Source organism: Manacus candei, unplaced genomic scaffold, assembly GCF_025592945.1.
Source record: "Manacus candei isolate 608988 ecotype Guabito, Panama unplaced genomic scaffold, ASM2559294v1 h1tg000013l, whole genome shotgun sequence".
NCBI lineage: Eukaryota > Metazoa > Chordata > Aves > Passeriformes > Pipridae > Manacus > Manacus candei.
The window spans coordinates 3,300,728-3,322,907 of NW_026138061.1; the positions used below are offsets into that span (position 1 = coordinate 3,300,728).

The 22,180-nt window shown below is 44.9% G+C and overlaps 1 protein-coding gene across 3 annotated transcripts in view; it reads left to right on the top strand.

Moving 5' to 3' along the window:
- The first annotated feature begins 17,525 nt into the window (after positions 1-17,525).
- ZHX2 (zinc fingers and homeoboxes 2) overlaps positions 17,526-22,180 on the top strand; it is a 75,945-nt gene continuing 71,290 nt past the window's right edge. For 2 of the 3 annotated variants that reach the window (XM_051778484.1, XM_051778482.1), the window contains exon 1: positions 17,526-17,628. The gene's annotated coding sequence lies outside the window, so the exon portion shown is untranslated. The remainder of the gene's footprint in view (positions 17,629-22,180) is intronic. The other variant, XM_051778486.1, reaches the window with a different exon arrangement.

The following is a 22,180-nucleotide window of genomic DNA, read 5'->3' on the forward strand; positions in this document are numbered from 1 at the left end:
GAGCAGAAAAATAAACTAGCTGTGAAGAACAGGGACCAGAGTCTTCATTCATTCAAGGAGCACCCTGCACGTGTCAGGAGAAAGGACTGAGCCCTTCCCTACTCACAGCTAGGAACTAGCTTTGCACAAGAGCATGACTTGACACCTGAGCATTTCCCTCCACCTGAACAGATGTCTGCAAATCCCAGCCTTAGGCTCCCACTCCTGTGATGAATTCCCAAATGAGAGGCCTGAGTTCATAGGACAGCAGGTCACCTAAACACAAGGCTCAAAGATACACAGTAATGCAGCGTTTGAGTCATGGCATTGAACCGCAAGATTTCTTACTTGATGCATCCATTGATGCTGCAAAGGGAGACTAAGATATTCATACCCCTCCATAAGGCTCCTGAGAGAACATGGGGCCTTGAGGCCAGGGAAAGCTGCCCAAATCATCCCCATATATAAGGCAGCAGGTCCTGCTAAGGGAATGGGGTAGTTTTAGGTGCGGAATCAAGATAAGAAGGAAGGAAAGTAAAGTCTTCCCCTTTGCCCTCTCCAAAATAGAGCATTCTTTTATTTTCTTTTTTTTTTCAGTGATGAATTTTCAAAGAAACTACTTGTTTAAGGCAACAAGCTGAGGCATTTAATTACAGTGATGCCATTCATAACATGACAGTTAAGCATCTGTTGACTTTTATAGTATAATCTTTATTCTATACCAAGAAAAAAAAATCTCTGGGCTAATCTGAGTGAAGGGCCCTGACCCCATGCCCCAGTAAGAGCAAATCCCTCTCTCCAAGTAACTCAGATTTGTCCTCTCTGTGCCACATACAATTTGCATGATCATCCACAGCTTTGAGATGGGTAAGTCAAACACCATAGAAACCTTCATTGCACATTGCTTGATTTTGCTCACATGTGGTGATTTAGGCCATATTCTAGTGACAGCCTAGTCCATAGTTTTTCAAACTATCTGTACTATTGGACATTCAAGTGGGCTTTGCTCAACCCCACCCATTGCTTCCACTGCCATGGGCTTCCCCATCTCATCTTTTCTCAGCCTTCCAGTGGGAAATGGCTAAAAGTGATGTGGTTCTGCAGATTAGCTGGATCCCTTACCATGATCTCAGAGAGAAATCCAGGCACAGCTAGGAACATTAAATGGGTGCCAAGACCAAATCATACCGAAAACCACAGCTCCGAAAACCACAGCTCTCAAATGTCACCACATTTTCACCATGCAATTCTGCCCTTGTTGAATACTTTCAGAAAGAAGTTCTGAGAGAATAATCATTGCAAAAGTCACCCAACATACTGCAGTGTGAGACATCAAAACCTGCCAAAATCAGTTGCTTCACCGTGCAGGTAGGACAAGTTGCAAACCAAGCAGAGAACCAGCAGAAACCTTGCCAGATAACCCCCATAGCCCTGTCCACCAGCTAACAAGCTCTGCCTTAGTAACTGCCTAACAGATGTTCATAATCCCTCCCTCCTCCAGATAGATAGTATGTATGTAACTCCTGGCCCAGGGCAGGATGGCACAGCACTTTCAGAAGCAGCAGTGGCAGTCCAAGATGGCCCACACCCCATCCCCTCTTGTCTCACTTTACAGCAAGTCTTCACTTTACAGCCAAGATATTCAGGTAGCAAGAGAGGATGAGTGACTTACCAAAAAATTGTGGGGTAGGGTTATTATTTTTGGAGACCAGTTCTCAGAGGTCCTGTCCCAACACTATTTTAACTGTCAAGCTGCAAAAGAAGCTAAAGAGCCACTAATCTTCACCAGCTCCATCCCTACAACCCCATCACTCTGACATACCTGTAAAAAGAGCATTGTCCTTTAAAAGGCAGTTTTTGCTTGACCAACTAAAAATACCTATCTGTGAGGTGCATCTTCATTTATTTTAAATGCTTTTTCGAGAGATGTGCTCAAGCTATAGTGTGATTTGAAAGCTTTTAGAGGTGCAAACAAAAAAAATCTGCTCCTCAAAATCAAGCAGCAAAAGCCAACTGGGTTGGCCACTGCTCCCTCAGAGTGTGCACAGCTCACAGGGGTCAGAATTTCACTCTCAGCAGCAGAACGGCTTTGTGAGCACACACTCTGGGAAACATGCACTGAAAAGACCAAGTCAAAATTTAGCTATTTTGGAACTTGTAATGTGAAAAATAGTACTTTATTATCGGCAATATCCTAGGAGACTTCCTCACACACATTCATCACTTGGAGCAGCTACAAGGAGGTTATGCAAACTTTCCATCCTCACATTAATCGTAGGAGCACCTTGGAGTCCCTGCAAGAAAAAGCCAGACTGCAGTAGGCACTTTGCATGCATACAATAAAGGAGACAGTCTGTTCTCTTGGAGTTTACAATGAAGGAGATAACAGAAATAAATAGATGAGCTTTGAAAGAGCAAGCAGCATAGAAAGCATCTAGCAAAATTATAACACTTTGAGTAAGCTGTGAATGCATGGAAATTGCTTTCTAATTGACATTTTTCTGAAACCCAGACTACACTGCTTGCCTTCAAGTGGACAGAGGAGTATCACAAAAACCTTCAGTACATGCAGCACAAGCTTGACAGCTACCAATTAACCCATCCATTAACTGAACAGTTGAGGGAAGAAAAAGGGGCCAGAGCATCATGACCCTCAGTGTTATTGTGCTGATAAAGGGCTCTGTAAATTATGGCTGGATCACCTGTAACAGTCTTCTTGCCTACTGTTTCAAGTTTCTTTGCTGTTTTTCAGTTCTAAGAGAAAAATCTTCTGATGATATTAGAATTCTAAAAAATAAATCTTCCTTCTTCAGTAGGCATAGAAGACTCTTCAGCTGATACATAACATCAAAACAAAGCAAGTTTTTGGGGAACAGACATTTGTTTTTATGCCATTTGCTCTACTGAAATGAGGTTGAGGCTTGTATTTGCCATCCGAGATCAATGAGAGCTCTCTGATGGGTCTCACTTCACACAGCTTTATAAAGCAATGATGTCTTCAGTCTTAGTTTTGAAAAATCTGTATTGCTGAGTCTTGCATTCACTTTATCATGCTGATTTCCAGATTACATGCAAAGCCTTGCATACAAGTTCCCCAGCTCATGAAGAGAAGTTATAAAGACTGCACTTGCACTTTGAGCAGGAGACAGTATCTTAAATAAAGAAAGGAAAAAAGATGAGGGAGGAATTTACATTCCTCCATTTTATTTTGAACTACAGAAAACAAAGGAAGAGAAGAAACCTGAAAGGATAAGGATCAATTTCAGAAGGAAAGGATCTGTCTCAGAGAAGTAGTGGAAGTACTCAGAACAGCACAAGGGAGTGAGAAGGAAGCATGCAGCACAGAGGATTGGGGTACATCTCCTTGGACAAATGACCATCCCACAATAGGCCTGCAAGGTGCCCCACAGTGCACCCTAGAGCATGTGCTGCGTGTTTCCCATGGGTACCAGCTGGGTTTCCCAAGATTCAGATCCAAGAGCATGCCAGCAGCAGGGAGGCCAGAATCAGCACACTTATTACCAACACTCACTCTTTTCCTGTAAGTATATCCAGACATTCCAGAGAAGAGATGAGAGCCTCTCACCACTGCAAGTTCCACAAGACGAATGTAACATGCTCGAGAACTGCTCATCAAGGTGGTGGATGCAACCAGCTTGGTTCCCTGGGAAAAGTCCATAAAACACAGGAGAGTAAAGTTACCTTAAGAGCTTATGGATTAGCATCCATGATGTCATTTTAGAAGTGCTACACACTTACCACTTACCACCACTCCCAGATTTCAAAGTGAAGTGACAGCTCTAAGTGCTTTCAAAAAAAACACAGTATAGGATTTTAATATACTTTTCCTGATTCAGAGCATGTGAGGATGTCTCATCATTACATGGATGGGGAAGAAATTGCAACTTTTTCAATGTTTTGGCAGAAAAACAAAACCTAGATTAAAAGATATAAATCAAGATTTTATTAGACAATCTTCAGCATGAAACCCCCCCCAAACTGTATCATTTTAGAGAAGTTGGTCATCAGGAAAGGACATTGTTTTCTTTTTTTAAGCACGTTAAAAATGGATGAGCACACAGCCCTCCAGGAGCTCCCAGCCTGCCCACCCTCAGAGGTTCAATTGGAAAATTGTGCTTGGAAAACATCTACAAAAATGTTGGCAACTGTATATCAGCTTTTCCCCAAAAGACCTAATGGGCTTTTATTATCCAAATAGATCAGATGGCTTGGAAAATCCACATCTGTACTGAGCTGCTGAATGGGAAATGAGATCAAAATGTGAAACTAAGAACTTCTGATACTTTTTTTGTGACATTAAAATCAGAGAGAAGAGAAGGAGATTTAGCTTCTCCATTCCCCCCTCATTCCCTCCCCTCCTGAAGCTCCAGCAAAAGGAGGCTGTCAGTGACAGAACAAGCTCCCTATAGGGCCAGTGAGCCCTTTCCCAGCTGAATACATGGGAAAGAAATTAAGAGCTTTGGTTTCCAGAGCCCAGCCCTTGTGATGGTCTCAGTACCAGCATTATACTCAAAGAGACAAATCAATCCTTACAACCCAGAGAGAGAAAGAAAAATATGAACAAAGAACATTCCACTGGTATTTTTTTAAACCAGAGACAATACTTTTAATATAAGGCCTGTTTTCATCAACTTAAATTCATTTTTTAAATACAACTTCAGGGCTTTTTAGAAGGAATGTTAAGATTAAACTCAGCACACAAGTTTCTCTGCTCATAGTCTTTTTCCTTCTGGATGATACAAAAAAAAATTGCACACTTCCTTTTTTGCTCTGGCAGTGACTGCTGTTGTTATTATTTTCCTCCCTCTCAGCTGATGCTGCCAGTTGAGCATGGAAAGACACACAAATGGAGAAAATCAACAGGAGAAAAGGCTTTTGGAGTGAAAGTCACCTTATATCACTTAAAATTGCTAGGATTAGCTCATTTGGATTTGGGAGGTGTGGTGTTTGCAGATAAATCCAGCTTTTCTTCAGTGATATGGTTCGTTCACTATAATAAAGTTTTCACCAGGATGAATTTGAGTTTAGCTTTAAGCTTCCTAGTTCCTCTTGTTGTATGCTAGCACAGAGTGCTCTGTGCAAACCTGAATGTTTCCTTAGCAGTCAAGAAGGCAGGTACTAACTCAAGCTGAATCCCTCAAAATATAACCAGAGAGACCATTTCTGGGATACATAAAAAATTAGACACATGCAGCCCAGAGCAATAAAAAATAATGTGAAGTGGGAGGTCTTTTTCTGTGCAAACAACTGACTATTGAGACGGAAAAGCCTCATTAAAGAAACATAAAACTTAGAACTAATTGGATCCACATAATTATTCAGATCTGCAAAAGTCAAGACAGTCCCGAGATAAGCTTTCTGTATAGTTCTCTTCTGATGCAGAACTGTGATAAAGCACTTGGAGTGAATAATCACCTTATTCCCAGAGCCAGATAACAGGCCATACACAAATATTTATCTTCATCCAGTTATCAGCAGCAAAGCCAATATTGAATTCCTCATTCCCTTCTCCTGTAGTCTGGGTCTTTTAGGGAATGGGCAGGCTTGTAGCCCGGATATAGAAATAGCACAAATGTCACACTTGTGCCTCATCCCAGTGCTGGGGGTCTTTGTCAAAGAGGGAACATCTTGCAAAACCAAGGCAGACACAACTGAACCACGTTATGGAGACAGTGGACAACATTTAATCAGCTGGACCTGAACCTCTGTCTGGGTCGAGCTACATAAGAGTCCCTTGCCTTATTCATCCCCTTAGGGATCTAAAGTTGTGTCAGCCTACAGTCTGTACTCCCATGCTTTACACCGAAAATTACCTCAGTGTTCTCTTTTCATGACTCTTTTTATGTCAGTTCAGAGTATAACCAGTGCATAGGGCTAGTGCCCTAGAGTGCATAGAGTTAATCTGAAAATTAACTCCTGTCCCACTGGAGTCAATAAGACATTAGCCACTTTGATTCACAGGGACCAGGATTTCAGGAAAAGTGCTTAGGAAAGCAGGAAGTAAGTTGGAAGAGAGGAAAAAGTGCCATCTAGACTGGTAATAAAGGAAAGCAGTATCTCCTGTGTTGTATCTACAGCTGAAACTGCTAAGGTCTGTGGGTAGAAACTGTGCTGTCCTCCATCTCATGAAACCTCAAGGTTTCCCCCTTTCTCCCACAGCCTACACAGATCTGCAGATTTCACATGGCGAGAAAAGTCCATGATACACTTTGATGATGTGATCACCAGATAGACCAGTGGTCCTCAGACGAAAACATCACTAGACTTTCTAGTAGGAGTCAGGGCAGCTGTAGTTGAAGTGGTGACACTCTTTCCACCCATCTGCATGCGTTTCCAGTACCCAGCACACTCAGATCCACTTTCCCCAAAACTCCAAAGTGAGAACCTACTACCAGTGTGTAAGTCAGAACCAGGCAAGAGCACTTCCAGAGGCCCTCTTCAAACCTCTCGGACACATCTACACTCCTTTCTTCTAACCACGGTACATGTCACTAGTTAAGTCAACAGGGAATTCCCTCCTAACCATCCTGTTGTTTCTTACCTTCAGCATCTGCTCCAGTTAACTTCTCTCCAGCAATTAATTCACAAAAACCGACTTTGGCACAAGCTTCAATGTTTTAATTGTCCAAAATTCAGATGAGATTTCAGGAGTACCTTCTCAGCCAGCAAGATCCACTGCTGTGCTCTCGGCATTTTCCCTGTCCATATGGTGTCAGATGAAGGAATCCAAGAGTCTTACCACTGCCTGTATTTCTTATCAGCTCATTCGCTTTTTTTTCTCTGTAGGTTGAATTTTTAATCATAGTTTTCTACCTCAAGCACAGTCTCACATTCATGTGGTCACACAGTTTTCGAATGATGGTGAACCCATGCATGGCCAGCTTGGTGCCCAGGCAGTGAGACGTTGTAGCCATCCATAACCTGCTGAGTCAGCATTGCTGCATCCCAAATAAGCCCCTCTCTGAAATCAATTCTGATTTCAGCTGGGACCTCTGGGCCTTCTCATAAGACAAATATTTATCCACGTAAGATCTGCTCAGACCACAGATGAAGGTGGACTCGCTGCATTAGGTATTTGTTTTCCACTGCAACCAAGTTGTTTTTAAATCTCTTACAGTTTTTGCAAGAGCATTAGTTTTATCATCAGCTTCAATGGGAATTTCTATGCCAGAGTAGCAGATGAGGCAGTCCACCACACTTTCCTCCACCTTTTTTTTTTAATCTTACAGTACACACAAATATTAACATATCATCCTGATAAAGCTTTGTTTACTGGCGCAGCGCCAGCCCCTATGCAGTGCCTCCTGCTTGGCAGCCTAATCTCCCAAAGTTCGAGGGATGCAGTCCAAATCTCTTAGCAACATTAAATCTCATTCAATTCACTTTGTTGGGGGACAAAATTATTTTGTTACTGCTGTTTGCCAGTCTGCCATATACAATATGCCATCCAGCAGTCAGGTCATTCAGCCTTTAGATATAGCAAGGAGGCACAGCACAATCCAGAACAGAAGCTCTGGCTAGACTGGGCATCCTGAGCTGCAGTGCAACCCTTTAGCCAAAAACTCCATCAAGTCCTCAGAAAGGTCCACAGTGGCAACAGGTCCAAGCCACTGCTTGTGTTTTAATGGCTTCTGTTGATGGCCCCTGTGGTCTGCACCTAGCAGAGACACCTGTTCCAAGGCATCATTGCTCTCCCTTTGGATTCATATGCCATCCCTGGCTCAAGAGACGCTGGTGCAGCAACCACCAAAGAGATGACCAACACAGCCTGGCCCTAGACTGGAGCCGGTCAAATCCCCTGCCCACACTAAGTGTATGAATATACATCTCCACGTGGCACTGCTCTGTGAATAAAAGGCCATTATTGCCTCCAAGGGGTGCTCTTTTGTACCTGTAAGAAAGGAGGGAAGTGTATGAGGATGTCTTCCAGGTCCACAGAGAAGAAAAGGAAACTACTACTGAACTCAACTAGAAAATGCTGGGTGCTGTACCCTCCGGGAAGTAGTGGGTTAACATCAGAAGCCTCTTCTATGTGTCATTTTACACGGTATTTATGTTTAATTGCAACACGTGAATCTTTAATTACAAATCTAAGACATTAAAGGGAAATTAGTTTAGTCCAAATTCATTTTCTTTCCAGAACTAGTCAAAAACAACCAAAGAAGCAGTAATTTGTTTCCACTACACAGCAGGTGGCATTATATCCTTCATTAAATCATAGAGATATGACTAATATTAATCTTCATTTGTATCACTATGCATCAAATTTGGTATCCATCAGACCAGCCTTAGCATACTAATTATTTTTAAATGTATTTCATTAATGTGTTAAGACATAAGTAAAAGCAGTGAACAGGATCCAGGCAGGAATCAACCCCTCTCCCACCTCCCCTCCAGACAGTAGATCCCAGCACTTCTCTGAAAGGTCTGCACCACTATTAGAGCCTAATGAAAACATATAGAAAATCTACACTTATTTTCCTTCTAATGTTGACTTCCAAAAACCATTGCAAATAAATTCAATGTGTTGGGGAAGAGGGTACTCTTATCTTCATATTTTTTAATAGTGAAAGGAGTCATTCTGAAACCAGATGGTAATTTTACTGTTCATAGGCAGCAAAATGAATACTTTTATCAGTTACCCTCTTAGTGTGTCCCCTCCTTGCCTTTTCCAATCTTCACCCTGTATTGCCACCCATTTATTGTAAAATAAACTCCCATCCTGTCTGCTCAGTCCTGGATGAAACACAGTTGCTGGAAGCATGACACTAAATTTAATTTTTGTCTTGTAATGTAAATGTACCCAGAGGTTGAAGCAACAAGCACATGTTTTTTATAAATCAAGTTTTACATACAGTATCTTTTTTTCCCCGGACACTCTGAAAGTGCAGGAAAATCAGTATTTTAAAGGGAGCATATAAGTTGAGTTTAACCATCTCTGTTGAAAAATGTCACTATAAATTTTTCAGTGAACTAGGGTGACATTTGAGGTGGCTACTGTGACAAAATATTTTGCAATGAGAAAGCTGCCTTTCTGGGATTTTCAAGATCAGGGAAAAAAAGCATTTCCCTTTAGTTGTAGCAAATACACATCACCTAACCTGTAATTTACCATGTTATCCAGCAGCTAGCTTTGCAAATCCAGCTTTCCAAAACTTAGAGAAGCTATTACTAGCATGGCCTTGCAGCAAAACAAAATCCCAGAGTTACCCTGGCATGCAGGGAAAATCTATGTGCTGAGTATCTAAGGGCACGTCTCTTACTAAGAGGATGATACAAACTCTTGGCTGAGCCCTGGTAGGATAAAGACTCCAATTTGTTTCTGTGAGCACTGTGATACTGCTTTTATATTTCTGACGGTGGTATAGATGCACTTTTCTGTGAAAGCAGGAAAATTCCTACTGCCACTGCTGAGATCCAGGTAGGTCTTATAAATATTTACCACAATACATAGTAAGCCCAACTGAGCCTTCCTCCTGGTGTCAGCAATGGGGTGAACAATGTGCAGCACAGTTAAGCCAGTGGGTTTAGACTCCGGGGATCTGACTGCGCCATGGGTCCCTCGTGTGGGGTTGGCAAAAGTCGCAAGAGCCCCCATGCTGGCATTGATTTTTATGATTGCTTGGCCACAGCCAAAGCCACTGGAAACCTTGTCTCCAGTTTCCCCAAGCCCTGTGTTCCAGCAATAAATCGGGGTAACCACAGGGGCTGATAATATGAGTGTGCTGTAAAGCTTATGAAGTTAATATTTTAAGTACCTTGAGACCCTGCTATAGACAGAGCTACAGAAGGATTGTCATTTTTGAGCCTGCACAGCCAAAGACCAGTAAACTGATAATATTCACTTTCAGAAAAGAGATTTTTATCTTCTCACATTAAACCTGCCCAGGGTAAACATGCTTCTGTCCTCCCGCTGGTAAAATATGTTGCCATAACTGTTTAGTGTAACATTTGACCTGTTTCTCTTGAATCTTCCTAGATTACGGTCAAGCCATTTGCACTTCAATAGTTCAGGGGCTGCACTGCATTTTCTGGGGCTGGAAAGTAGCTCAGCTGTAAAAACTTGCTGGAGGCTGTAAAATGGCATAAAGAGGCTAAGCCAGGGAGTATTTTTAAAGACAGTTTTGGAGGGAGAAAATCATTATACTTGATTCCTTCCCCTTCTGCCCCTCTTTTGGTTGTGAGCCTAAAAATTATGAAGGTCTTCAAGGTTATCTCTCCAAAATGGCTTAGAGACAAAGCTACAGCAACCATTTGCCAACTCTCTGACTTAACAGGTAGAGAGTCATCAGTGCAAAATTAAATGGTCTTATCAGTATAACACAATGGTGCTATATTGACTCTATATGTTCAAAAAGGTACAGGGAGGAGTAGATATGTGAGGCCTGTAAGCCTTATGCACCAACTCTGCCATAAGGGACAGGGAAACTAAGGGCTGTGTGCTCCTCTATCACCATGCAGACCTTGGTAGAGCAGACTCACCGTGGTCCCCTAGATTGTACCATCCTACAGAACTGGCCACAAAGTCTTAACACCTGAAAGTCTAATACTACGAAAGTCTAATATTTCTTTGCACAGCGTGCCACTTGGAAGTGCATCATTTTTCCCAGATTCTCTCCTCCCCTTCCAAACACCTCTCGGCTTTGTTAATATAATAAATAAACATACTATTTAATAGCCATGCATTGTTTAAATCCTCATAAACAGCACCATGTCTATTCAGCAACAAATAAAATCGACAAATTAGGCTGCCTGTTAACTTTCCAGGTCTCCAGAGAGGTGGCAAATTGTACCACCAGTCCCTCTAGAATTGCCAAATATCCCCATCAATTCTGTTTACACCATCAGTCTAAAGATGCTCTATTCTACTCTAAGGGACAGATAAAGGCACATTCTGAAACACATACAACAGTACAGATAAATATACAAGCTGTCTCAGTGAATTAGTTACATGTGCAAATAACTTCCTGAAAGAGCAGTCTCAGTTTGACAGCAAAGTTTTGATTCAAAATCAGCAGGAATCACAAAAAAAAAAAAAAATCCCCCCTACTTTGAACCAGGGGCTCTGAACCAGGTCTTTGGTTAATTGGAAATGGATAACACTGGATATGGCACCTGCTGGGCGGTCTTTGGTGGCTAATCCACTCCAGTTGTCCACAAAGGCTTCCAGTCTTGTCACCCTTCATGCCAGACTCAGCAGGGAGGTGAGAGATGAATGTCTCAGAAAGTCAAACCACTAACCCCAGCTCTGTTATCTTCTGGATGGGGTCTGGGCAAAGCCATAGGGGAGCACAGGTGAAGCATGCATTGCCACTGGCCATGCAGCACCTGCCTCCAAATAGGTAGAAGAGATTTTGGTCTCCAGCACTTTCAATCTATGGATATATGGGAAGAAAAAAAAACAGGAAAAAAAGCCTTAAAAATTCTAAGGATTTCTATTGAAATAGTGACATAAACTGGTGGAAAAGACTTCTCAAAGAAAGTAACTTTCTCTAAGGAAAAAAATACACAATTTTTCAAGTGCATGCCCCCCCCCCCTCAGTCCTAGCACTAAAGTCCTCTAAAAACCTCCAGAGAGGGTTTTAGCCTGGCTTTGAGGCCAGGCCAAATCCCATTGGCTTGTAGCATAAATTCCACTTTTGTTAATACAGAAGTTGGTTTTTATTCCTTCTGCCAAAGCAACCTGGCCTGCCCAGTCCCGCAATGAGGTCATAACTCAGGGCTGATCACATCACAGCACGTTGCCATGGCGATGCTTGAACTGTCACAAAGGATGTGCGCTGTGATTTCACAGCAGATGGGCTGTGAGGGAGGAAGCCCTCATTTAAATTTTAAAAATTGCTTTAGTAATTAGCAAGAGCAATAGAAAAAAACATCGAAAAGAAAAATCCCCAAACTACCACTCTCAGCAAAGGTTACAGGATTCACGTGGGATCTGCAGGCCATCCACAGAGAAGGCCAGGCTGCTGCTCCAAGTTCACGGAATTCATCGGCTCTTTGGGTCGCTGATAGGTGCAAAAATGTCTGGAGCCTGCCTGGCTACAGGAGGCCCAGGGCAGCGGTGGGCGAGCAAAGCCCCCCTGCGCGTCGGTGCATTTCAAAGCACGCCGGCACCGGGACCTGTTGGGAGTGGCAGAGGGCAGGCGGAGGCTGCCGCAGGCTTTATTGAAACACAAACTGCCTGACAGGAGAGGAGGTGTGACTTCGCAAGTTTTTATCAAGGCGTTGGCTCGGTTACTTCTATGGCCCTTCTTAATACAGCACGAGGAGCACGGAGTCACACAGATGTGCTTGCACCCTGTCAGGGACAAGGTGAGTGAGGTTTTATCCCTCAAAGGTAAGAGTGAAACACCTCGGCCCCCTAATTCTCACAGCTCAGAAGCACTGATCCCACAATAGCCTACACTGGCCTTGTCCTGCATCCTCATCGGCTCTCTCGCAGAGTGATAACCCATTCCCACCTATTGTCCTGGTACTTGGGAACTGAGATGAACAGTAAACAATGGAGGCAGAGCAGATGCTGTCAAGTTTTCCAGACAGCCGTGGTGCAGCCCTGCTCCCTCCTCAAGCTTCTCCATCCCTGGCAGAGGTGACCTTGAGGAAGCAAAGCCTCGGGTCCCCATCCCCATGACCTCCAACATCTCATTGCAGAGACGCCAGCATCCCCTAGCTCACCACAGCAGCTCTCTTCCACATCACAGCAGCTCAGCAACCTCAAGGCAGAATTAAATGTCTCTCCCTTCTGCCTGCAGCAGACAATGCACGTGGTGTTTCAGGGACCTTGGGCTGAGTCCTCATATTTAATGGGGAGAGCAGACTTCAATGCAGCTTGTTCCTTGTTCATTCAGTGACTAACTGTTGATCTCTCTAAGAATAAGCCAGATGGTTCCCGTGATAAGTGATCAGCTCTCCTGGAGTTTTTGAAACAGAAAAAGACAGATGCCTGCGTGCCTCTTGCCAGGACCCATCTTAAGCTCAGGCGATGAGCGCAAATGCTTAGGGAGGTTGTGTTCAGGGGATTCTCTCCATCCAGGCTTAGCAACTAATCTTCCCCATCAGCCCTTTGTCCTGAAGGGGAGGCATCTTGCCTTCTTTCAGCTTCCCCTGGCTTAAGAGCACTACAAATCATAAGATCAGCCCTTATAATTGGATCAGACTTTGATATTGTTTTCCTTTTCCGTGCATTTATATTAACATCTCATTTTGCAGACAGCACATCTGATCGGTGCTTACTACTTCAGCTTGTATTTGCACACTCTGGCAATTGAGAACACTGACAGGAGAGATAAAGCATTTTAGCAAAGGAGAAAGTTTGTTTTGGGAAGCTGTTTTGATGGGGTGGAAAAAACCCAGCAGGTTGAGGAATGAGTGGCAAATATACAAGGCTAAAGAGCTTTGTTTCTCAGCCACTGATGCAAAGGGCACCAGTCAAGCACCACTTCCTGCTCTCAGCACAGTGATCAAGGTCTCCACAAGAAAGGGAAAAAAGGTAGCAGTGTTTGCCTGCTGACTTCTTTTTAATTTGTTTTTACCTCAATTTCTACTTCTGGCTGTAGAGAAAGTCTGATTCTACTACTGAGCTGGCATTAAAAACACCAAGTGAGAGCCAATGAATCACTATACCCATGTAGGTTTAGAAGAACAGGGAGGAGAAGAGGAGTTAGGAGCAAGGTGTAAAATTAGCAATGGAAGCTGAGCTTGGCTCTTCCCAAAACCAGCTCTAAGGCAGTAGCCTGGCCCACCAGGCTAGGGCTGGTTCACCTGCCCTGGAAGAAGCAAACACATCCGTCCCAAAGCTCACAGCTTCCCCATTTGCTGCTATGTCTTGTAGGCAAAAATCCACTTGATCTCACAGGGTTAGGCCAGCATAAAAATGAGCAACATGTAGGCACGCACTCAACAGAAAACAGTACTTTTATTTGCATGCCTCTGTTGTGGCTCTTAAAGGATGTACATTCCCTTTGAGGATATTTATGAAGTCTCTTCAGAGAGAAATTCGGAGCTGCACCTCCAAGACAGGGAATTAGATCTGTAATGCTGACTCAGCCTGCAATTTCATAGGATTAAACAGTCAGAAACAAACCATTAAGCTGAAAAAGATGGAAATGTATGTGACAATACATATGTCAGACACTCTTCTCCTCATCGTAAAAAAAAATCAGTACACATTTCATTATCTCTGACCAATGTATTATTTCACAGACAAGTTTGAAACTTCATCTGAGGGCTTTATGAGCAGATGTCACTTTAAATCCAGAGATAGTGCACAAAGGGAACAGAGAGGGCACTAGATTTAAAGCAAGCAAGTGCTCTGCTCTCACTTTCCTGGAAATTGTTCATGTATATTCACTGTGTTTTGTAATCAGTGTGGCTTCCATTGTGTTATTAATTAAAAAGAGAGGCCTTATGCAAAAGAAATTTAAAATTGCAAATTTCCTTTTGCATATTCTGTAAAAGCAATTTCCATTTTATGTTACCCTGCATCGTGTTAATGTTAGGTTTTTATAAACGAATTACATATTGAGACTTCAGAGTTTTCAGATTGCATTCATCACTGATACTTTTTTTTGCATGATTTCCCCAAGAATCAAGGCTTTTGTAATTATAAACTCTAATCTTAATCACAGTTCTCCCCTCCCTCACTAAACTTTTTATCATTTCTCTTAAATTCAATTAAATTTGATAGAATCAAAGCTAATGGACTAACTACTAACTACAAGTTTCCTAAAAGAGAGCATCTGGGTTGAGACACCACACAGCCTGATTGTCTCACTGCTCAAGATTCAGAGGAGATATTCAATGATCAAGTTGAAAAACACTCACAAAAACAATTTCTGTGCACTATAGTTTGCACTTTGATGTGAGAAAATGCCAAGTCAGACACAAGTGGGTATCCTTAGACTTAGATTTAGATCATACAGCCTCTCTAGCAATAATACTGAATACACAGGTGCTCAAAAAGTTGTCCTTAGTTTATTCATTTAGGATGGTAATAACAACTGCTCCAATTTTAAACCAATTGCTCCAATTTTAAACCCACATCCTCCTCATTTTAAATACAACGAATTATGTCTCATCTTTAATGACCTTCCAGCTCCTAATTTGTGTGACATCATCCACAGTTTTGCAGAAGGCGGCTGAGTCTCCCTGCTGGCCTTACTTGGTGCAGGGATCTCTTTGGTCTCAGGTTAGAACTGTTTTTGTTACAACCCGGGCTTAAGGTCTGAAATCCCACACCCGGCTTCCATTGATGGCCCTTTTTTGCACTTGAAAGGCAGAATTAGCTACCATATCACCTAATCAAAGACCCTTCTGCATTTGGAAATGCAAAAAAAGTTTAACAGGCCTTAAAGTAAGTTCAGTTAGGACAAGAGCAAGGAGATGATTTTTCACCTGCTTTTCCATTGATTTGCCCTTTCAAGAATATTTTACATTCAAAAGCATAGTAGTCTTATTAACATTTAGGCTTTTCTTTTTTCCAAATCATAGAAAAGGAATTTAAGACAGTAGGAAAAAAGCGTATCCTGTGGAAAAATATCTTTGAGCCCTAAAATAACTCTTCCCCTCCCACCTTTCACCCCGAGCATTCAAAATTCAGAAACATTTCCAGGGATGGGCAGCTACTGAAGAGTTAAACGACATATAATCACTAGTATTTATAAGAAAAAGGAATTAAAAAAAAATAAAAAAACTCCACACACAACAAAAACCCCCAACAACAACAAGAAAAAAAACAATTCTAGGCAGGAAAACCGGAATTTGATGAGCATCAGCAAGCTCTAATGGGCATCTTCCAGATGTGGACAAGTGCAGAGGGGATGCTTATGCCCCTGCTTCTCCCTGCCTATCAGCTTCGATCTGAAAAGAACAGGAAAAGTTAGTAGAAATCTCAGGGCTGCTGGCAGCGAGGAAGGAATCCATCCTGTTATCAAATACTTACAGAGAGAGACTGTACTCTGTCAGGCAGTCGAAAACACGCCTACTCAGATAAGGGTATCCCTGCAAAAAAGTCTTTTGACACTGCTTTGACATATTTAAGTTCTTCCGCGATTATTCAGTTACAATAACTTAGAGCTCCTCTTCTGACATTCAAACAGGAGCCAGTCCCCCAGTCCTACACGGGGAAGGGAAACAAAATGCCGTCCAGCGAAGTTTCTCCGCTGGGTTAAGGGCTGCAGCCTGGCCACCCCGCTGGCGACACGGGGGAGGGAGAGAGCCGAAGCAAGAAGAGATTTAAAGCCTGTGGAGCTTTAAGTACACAATTAAAAGATTAATCTAATGCGATCTAGTCAAAGATACCGCATCGTAGATAGTGCACCCTTGAAGTTACAATGAGATTATGCTACTCTTAAGTCCTACTAGCCTGGATTTATTGGAAGATCTGCTATCTAGTAGCAAGATACAACCGGCAAATGATTTCTTAAATTAATTCACTGAAGTAAACAAAAAATAGCCTCGGTTCTGTCTACATCTCTTTGGGACAAAGGCAAAGAGTTCAACGACAGTTTTAAATTGGGGAAAGGACTCCTGCGATGCAGCAGAGGAGCAGAGATTGCAGGAGCATCCCTCGGAAATACACACCACCTTCTGCAAAGCAACAAACAACCACCGCCTGAAGCCCACCCCAAAGAGGATGGCTTGGAAAACCTCTATCACAAGCAGAGGATGAAGAAGTGCCTCCCACCTCCCCAGGTAATCTGCCCCGTTTCGGAGAGGCAGCCTCACGGCAACAGCCTCATCCAGCCCCTCGGGATCCCATCGCTGTCCCTATCGCAGGGGTCCAGCCCCCGCCGTCTGTATAGTAGGGATGCGATGCTGAGATAGTGGTCCCGTTCCTACGTCCTAGAACGAGGGTCCAGCCGCTGCCATCCCCACACAGGGAGGTCCAGCCCACGCGATACTGGACCGAGGGTCCTCACTCCCAGTCCCTCTACCAAGGATCCACACCCTCCCGGCACCGGGGCCGAGGCGGGGAGGGGGGAGCGCCCCCGCTGCGAGCCCCGACTCCACCCGGAGGATCGGGAGGGTCCGCGTGGTTCCGCCCGTGGAGCGGGATGGGAAGCGCGGCGGGGACCGGCGGAGCGGCCGGCGATGCCACCGGGAACGGGCCGGCGGTGTCACCACGGGGGCAGCGGAGCCCCCTCGGGCAGCGCTCGGGGCATGAGGCCGGGGGGTCGCGAGGGGAACTCGTGGGGCTGAGCCGGGGGAGGCGCGGCCGGGGCCGGGCGGGCGACTGGGAGGGCGCAGCCCCAGCGCGCAACTTTCGGCCGCGCCGAGGGACCCCGGCGGCCGCGCCGGCGGTGGTATCGTATGCAAATACGCAGGCTGACGTCAGAGATCATGTGGGGTTTGGCGTAGATCCCCGCCGATCGAGGGCTCTTTTTTTTTCCCTTTTTTTTTTTTTTCCCTTTTTTTTTTCTCCCCCTCTTTTTTCTTTTTTTTTTTTTTTTGTTTTTCCGCGGCGGGGCCGGGCCGGTGCGTGCGCTCGTGTTGCCCGCGGGCCGGCGCGGCGGGGGCGGGGGGCGCGGGGTCCCGCGGCCGCGGGCGGCGCACGGAGCGGAGCGGCGGGAGCGGAGCCCCGGTGTCCGCTCCGCCCGGGACAGTCGGTGCCGCCGCCCCTGGGCGCAGGTAGGAAACTTCCCAGGCGGGGCCCCCCCTCCCCCGGTGCGCGGCGCTCCCCGCCGCCCCCTCCCTGCGCTCGCCCCGGCCGCTCGCACCCAACTTTTCCTCCCGCAGGAAACCGTCCGGTTCCCGGCACTTCGGCGGGGGCCGGGAGGTTGGGGAAGGGGGAGAACGGGGGGGAGACCGCCGGGGGTGGGAGCCGGGAGGGTTGTTCGGGGTAGGCTCTTTAATTTTTTTATCTATATTTTTAATTTTTGGCCGTGCAGCCTCCTTCCCCTCGCCCTTCTCTCGCTCCCCGCCGCCTCCCGATCGCAAGTTTGGGTGAAGGGGGGGGAAAAGCGGGAGGAGGAGGAGTGGGGGGGGAAACATGTCTACGTTTGTCTATGTCGACATCAGCAACACAAAATATGGCGTCCGCTTTCGACAGGGCGTTACGTAGAGGCGAGCAGGGCGATTTTGTCAGCGCGGTCCCCGCCGAGGAGCCGCGGGCTCCCGGGCCGGGGGGGCAGAGCCGCCCCGGGGCGCAGGAGGGGCCCGGCGACGCCGCCGCGCGTGGCTCCGCGCCCGCGGCCGGACTTGGCAGCGCTTTCCTCTGGTTTAATTTTTGATTTATTTTTTTTCCCCTGCCCCCACCCCCGTCGCTGCCAGCCCCTCTCCCGCCCGTGACGCCGTGGCCGTGGTGCGGGGCTCGCTGCCGGTGACTGCGGAGCGGCGGCACCGAGCCGGGACCGCGGCGGGGCACAGCCGGGCGCCCGCTCCATCCCTCCTCCACCCTCAGCGAAGGGCTCTGCCTTCCCGTAGCATTTTATTTTCCCCAGAATAAAGAGGAGTTTGGGGAAACTCGGGCTTTGGCACGCTGCATCCACTTTTTTTTTTTTTTTTTTTTTAATGAGGGGTGACTTTCCCGTTTGTTTTAGCCGGTTTCCAAAGCCATCACAGAGCCGTCTCCTTTTATTTTCCCCTTCCCTCTCTCCCCCTGGGATGAAGGCGACAGGGAAAGACACATTTTTTTTTCCCCCCTCTTTTCTAGGCATAGAACTTGGAAATGATGTAGGGATGTACCTGTCTGACTTTGGGGTATCCCCGTGCCCAGCTCTTTCCTGAGCACTTTTGTTCGCTTAGAGCCTGGGAATCCCTCCAGATGGAGATGGCCGGGGGGGCGGGGCATGGCTCTGATTTCCTTGGGCTGCCCAAGCACCTCTCCGATGGCGGCTCCACATCGTGTCTCACGGCAGGTGCTCCTCTGAAACCCCGAGAGCTTGCGAGGGTCTTGCCGTGCAGGGGAATTCAGCAAAAGTTTTGGGTTGTGAGGTGGAGAGCAGAAGGGGAGAAAGCATCCAAAGAAGTAGGAATGGGAGGGAAGAGGAGGACTCTTGCAGGGTGGGAGGGTAATACGGTGATCAGGATTGCTGGGCATCAGCAGCTCCTGCCCACTGGGTCCCGCAGCAGTGCAGGGAGCAGCGGGTGAGGGTGGCAGAGTGTGCAGTGCCTTGAGAAGCTGCACCTTTGGCAGCACAGGGGATTTCCCGCAGCAATACCAGAGTCACAGCGTAAGGCTGTCAGCTATGCAAAACTTTTCATTTGATTCCTTTGTCCCACAGGTGTCAAATCCCAGTTCAGGAAGGGATTTTAGCCCATCTTTTAGTGAAGCAATGAAAATCATCCCATCAACAACAAAAAAGTCTTTCTAAATTGGTGCTGAGAAGTAAAATATCAACTGCCTCAACATGATTATTTTACAGCAAATGATGATAAATCATTGCCGTGCTCTGCTTTGTCATCCAGCTCACCTACAAATAATCTACAGATAGCTGGTCAATGAGTTGCCTCTTTTAAAAAAAACCTACAGATTAAACTTTATGCAGGGTTTGTCATTCCTGGCTGGGGCTGGGGTGGTCGTTCAGGCACAGATGTGACATGGGAGCTCTGATGTCTCTAGCAGAAGCCTCGTGCATGCAGTCTTACTGGGAAATGGCATGTGAAGTAAGACTGCTATGTGCTGCCGTAGTTTTATTAGACTATTAGATGAGTAATATTGTTGTTAAAGAGGTATCTGTGACTGAAGTGCTTTGTGAGTGTAATATATTTCTGTCCCAGTGAAGCCTTTCTAATGTAGATGTGGCTTCAGTATGTTGTATGGACTCAACAGCTCTTTGAAACACAGAATTGCAAATCGATCTCCGGGTCAGGGAAAGCAAGGTGCTGGCCAGCAATTGGGAAGAATATGAATGCTAAGAAGCCCATGCATTTTTAAAGTTGTTGCTGGTCCTTGCTGTAGTTCGAACCCATATGCATTTATCCCCTCAGGCTTCTGTAGAAAGAAATGGCCAACAGCTCTCCCATGTTGTCCTCTCTTGTATCTGTGATGAACTCAGTGGCGGAAAAGCGTGTATAGATGTGTATAGCTCAGTGATCAGGCCAAAGCCCTTGTGATTACTCACCTTCATAAAATAACATTTTTCCTGCCTGTCCACTCCAAAAGTTCTCCTGTCAGAGTTTCATCACACAGGACATTTCTTACTGTCAGTGTTTGAAAGTAGATCACTCTTTCCAATCGCTTTCTCTCAAAGTACCACTTCTTTTTTCCTTTTTACTCTAATTACAATCAACAATTTCTAGACAGTGTCTCTGTAAAATCAATAATCCATTATATGAAACAGCCCAAGTTGGCAGCATCACGTTTTGGTTCTCTCTTGTTGCAGGGGGGAAGTTTTATTATGTTTTTATTAAAGGTCAAAAAAAGAAGGCCAACATTAAATATAGCAAACTTACTGGCTTCTTTTTGCATTTTCAAACCAGTTTCAAACTGCTCCAGTCTGGAATGAGAACACAGCAGGTTTTGCTCATCCTTGTAAAAGACAAAGATTTTAATGCCAGGCATGACATCACTGTATTTGCGTGTGCAGCATCTTCAGGTTTTATTCCTTTTTGCTTTGCTCTAACTTGGATGATCCTCAGAAACTGTCTTTGGAGTCTCTTCTAGTTGGGATGTTTTGACCCATGTCTAAATTATTTTTTGTGTGTTTGCTTAAGGAATGAAAACATGTACTGAAAATAAATCAAAATAGTATTTTAATTTGATTCTTTTTAGAAACAGATATGTCACAACTGAATTCCCTGAGATTTCAGTGTGGCTGTCAGGTTTCAGTAAAGCTGCATTTACATTCTGTGTGGAGTGTAGTTGTAGTTTGACTTTCTTTCAAGCATGAGGACAATTCAGCAAGTGTGTTCTTTCCCTAAAAGTTACTGCACATCTTCTTGATGGTATCTGTTCGTATTGAAAGTAAGTAATAAAATAGGCATTAAAATAATCTATAAATGCTTTAACTTAAAGCCATTAAAGTAATTGCTGCTCTTCTATCAAGGTGTGTTTATATGTGTCAGGTCAACTGGAACTAAAATTTGTGGTTAGTTTATTTTATCAATCCTTCAAAAATGGATCTGAAGTTTACTGGATGTCATGATACAGTTCAGTCACAGGGTAGAAGTATTTGTTGTTGTTTTTTTTTGAAAAGCCAAAAGAGTTGTTGATTTCCAGAATGTTCCAAATACTTTTCATACAGGGTAGTATTTGAGAGTTTCATTTGCAAAGGTGTAGCAAAATGGAAATAAAATGAATTGGACCCTCGGAAGATGAAGAGAAGACGGTTAAATTCCAGCCTTACCTTCCAGAGGCAGCTCAGAAATCACCAAGCCAGCCCTCCCTCCCCAAAACTGCCATGCCTTTGCAAGTCAGAAGGGCTGTTTGGTTGACTGTTTTGTTTTAAAAAATATGCACTTGGGGTTGTGGCAAGAAATGTGAGTCTGGATCTAAAATGATGCACTTGGCAGGGTTTTCTCAGAACCATGAGACCCTAAACTGGTTTCTAAAGTGAAAACTGAATTTTCCATAAGCTGTGTTGATGTAGAATGACCAGCACTGTGAGTCTATTGGTGAAACCAGGAGATGAGTGAAACTGAGGGAGAGATGTGAAATGATGTTGTGTATTTAGCACTGAAGAGGCCTCAGATGGTTTTTGGTAATGTGCAGAGAGAGAATAACAGGCAAGCAGAGGAGGTTTATATGTTGGTAACCAGGAGGGGACTTTAAAAGAGTCCTCCTAAGGGGGTTTGTTCTGATAGCTGCAGAGTTGGGTTATTGTGCAACATCCCCTTGAATTCATGGATGAGACTGCATGAGCTGACCTGCAGTGGGCAGTGCCCCGAGTGGGGCTGGCGGTGGGAAGGCTCATGTTAGTGCTTGACAGGGGAGAGTTTGCCATCTGGAGGGCCAACAGAGAGGGGAGGAGAGGTCGGGAAGCAAATGGGGAAGAAGGTAATCTGTAACACCTGCGTGGTTAGAAATCGCACCTCAGGAGTGGAGGGGGGTGAGATGTCAGCGAGTTTGGACAATGTTTTGTGAATTGTCCAGGTATGCAGATATGTGCTGGGTGGTGAAAGCAGGGCACGGGTGAGGAATTCAGTGTAATTCTGACAGTGAGCCTCCCCAGCTACATCTGCAGTTCATGTCTTCTCCAGATTGTTGTCCAGTGTGGATCTGATCTAGCTAAGCAAAGCC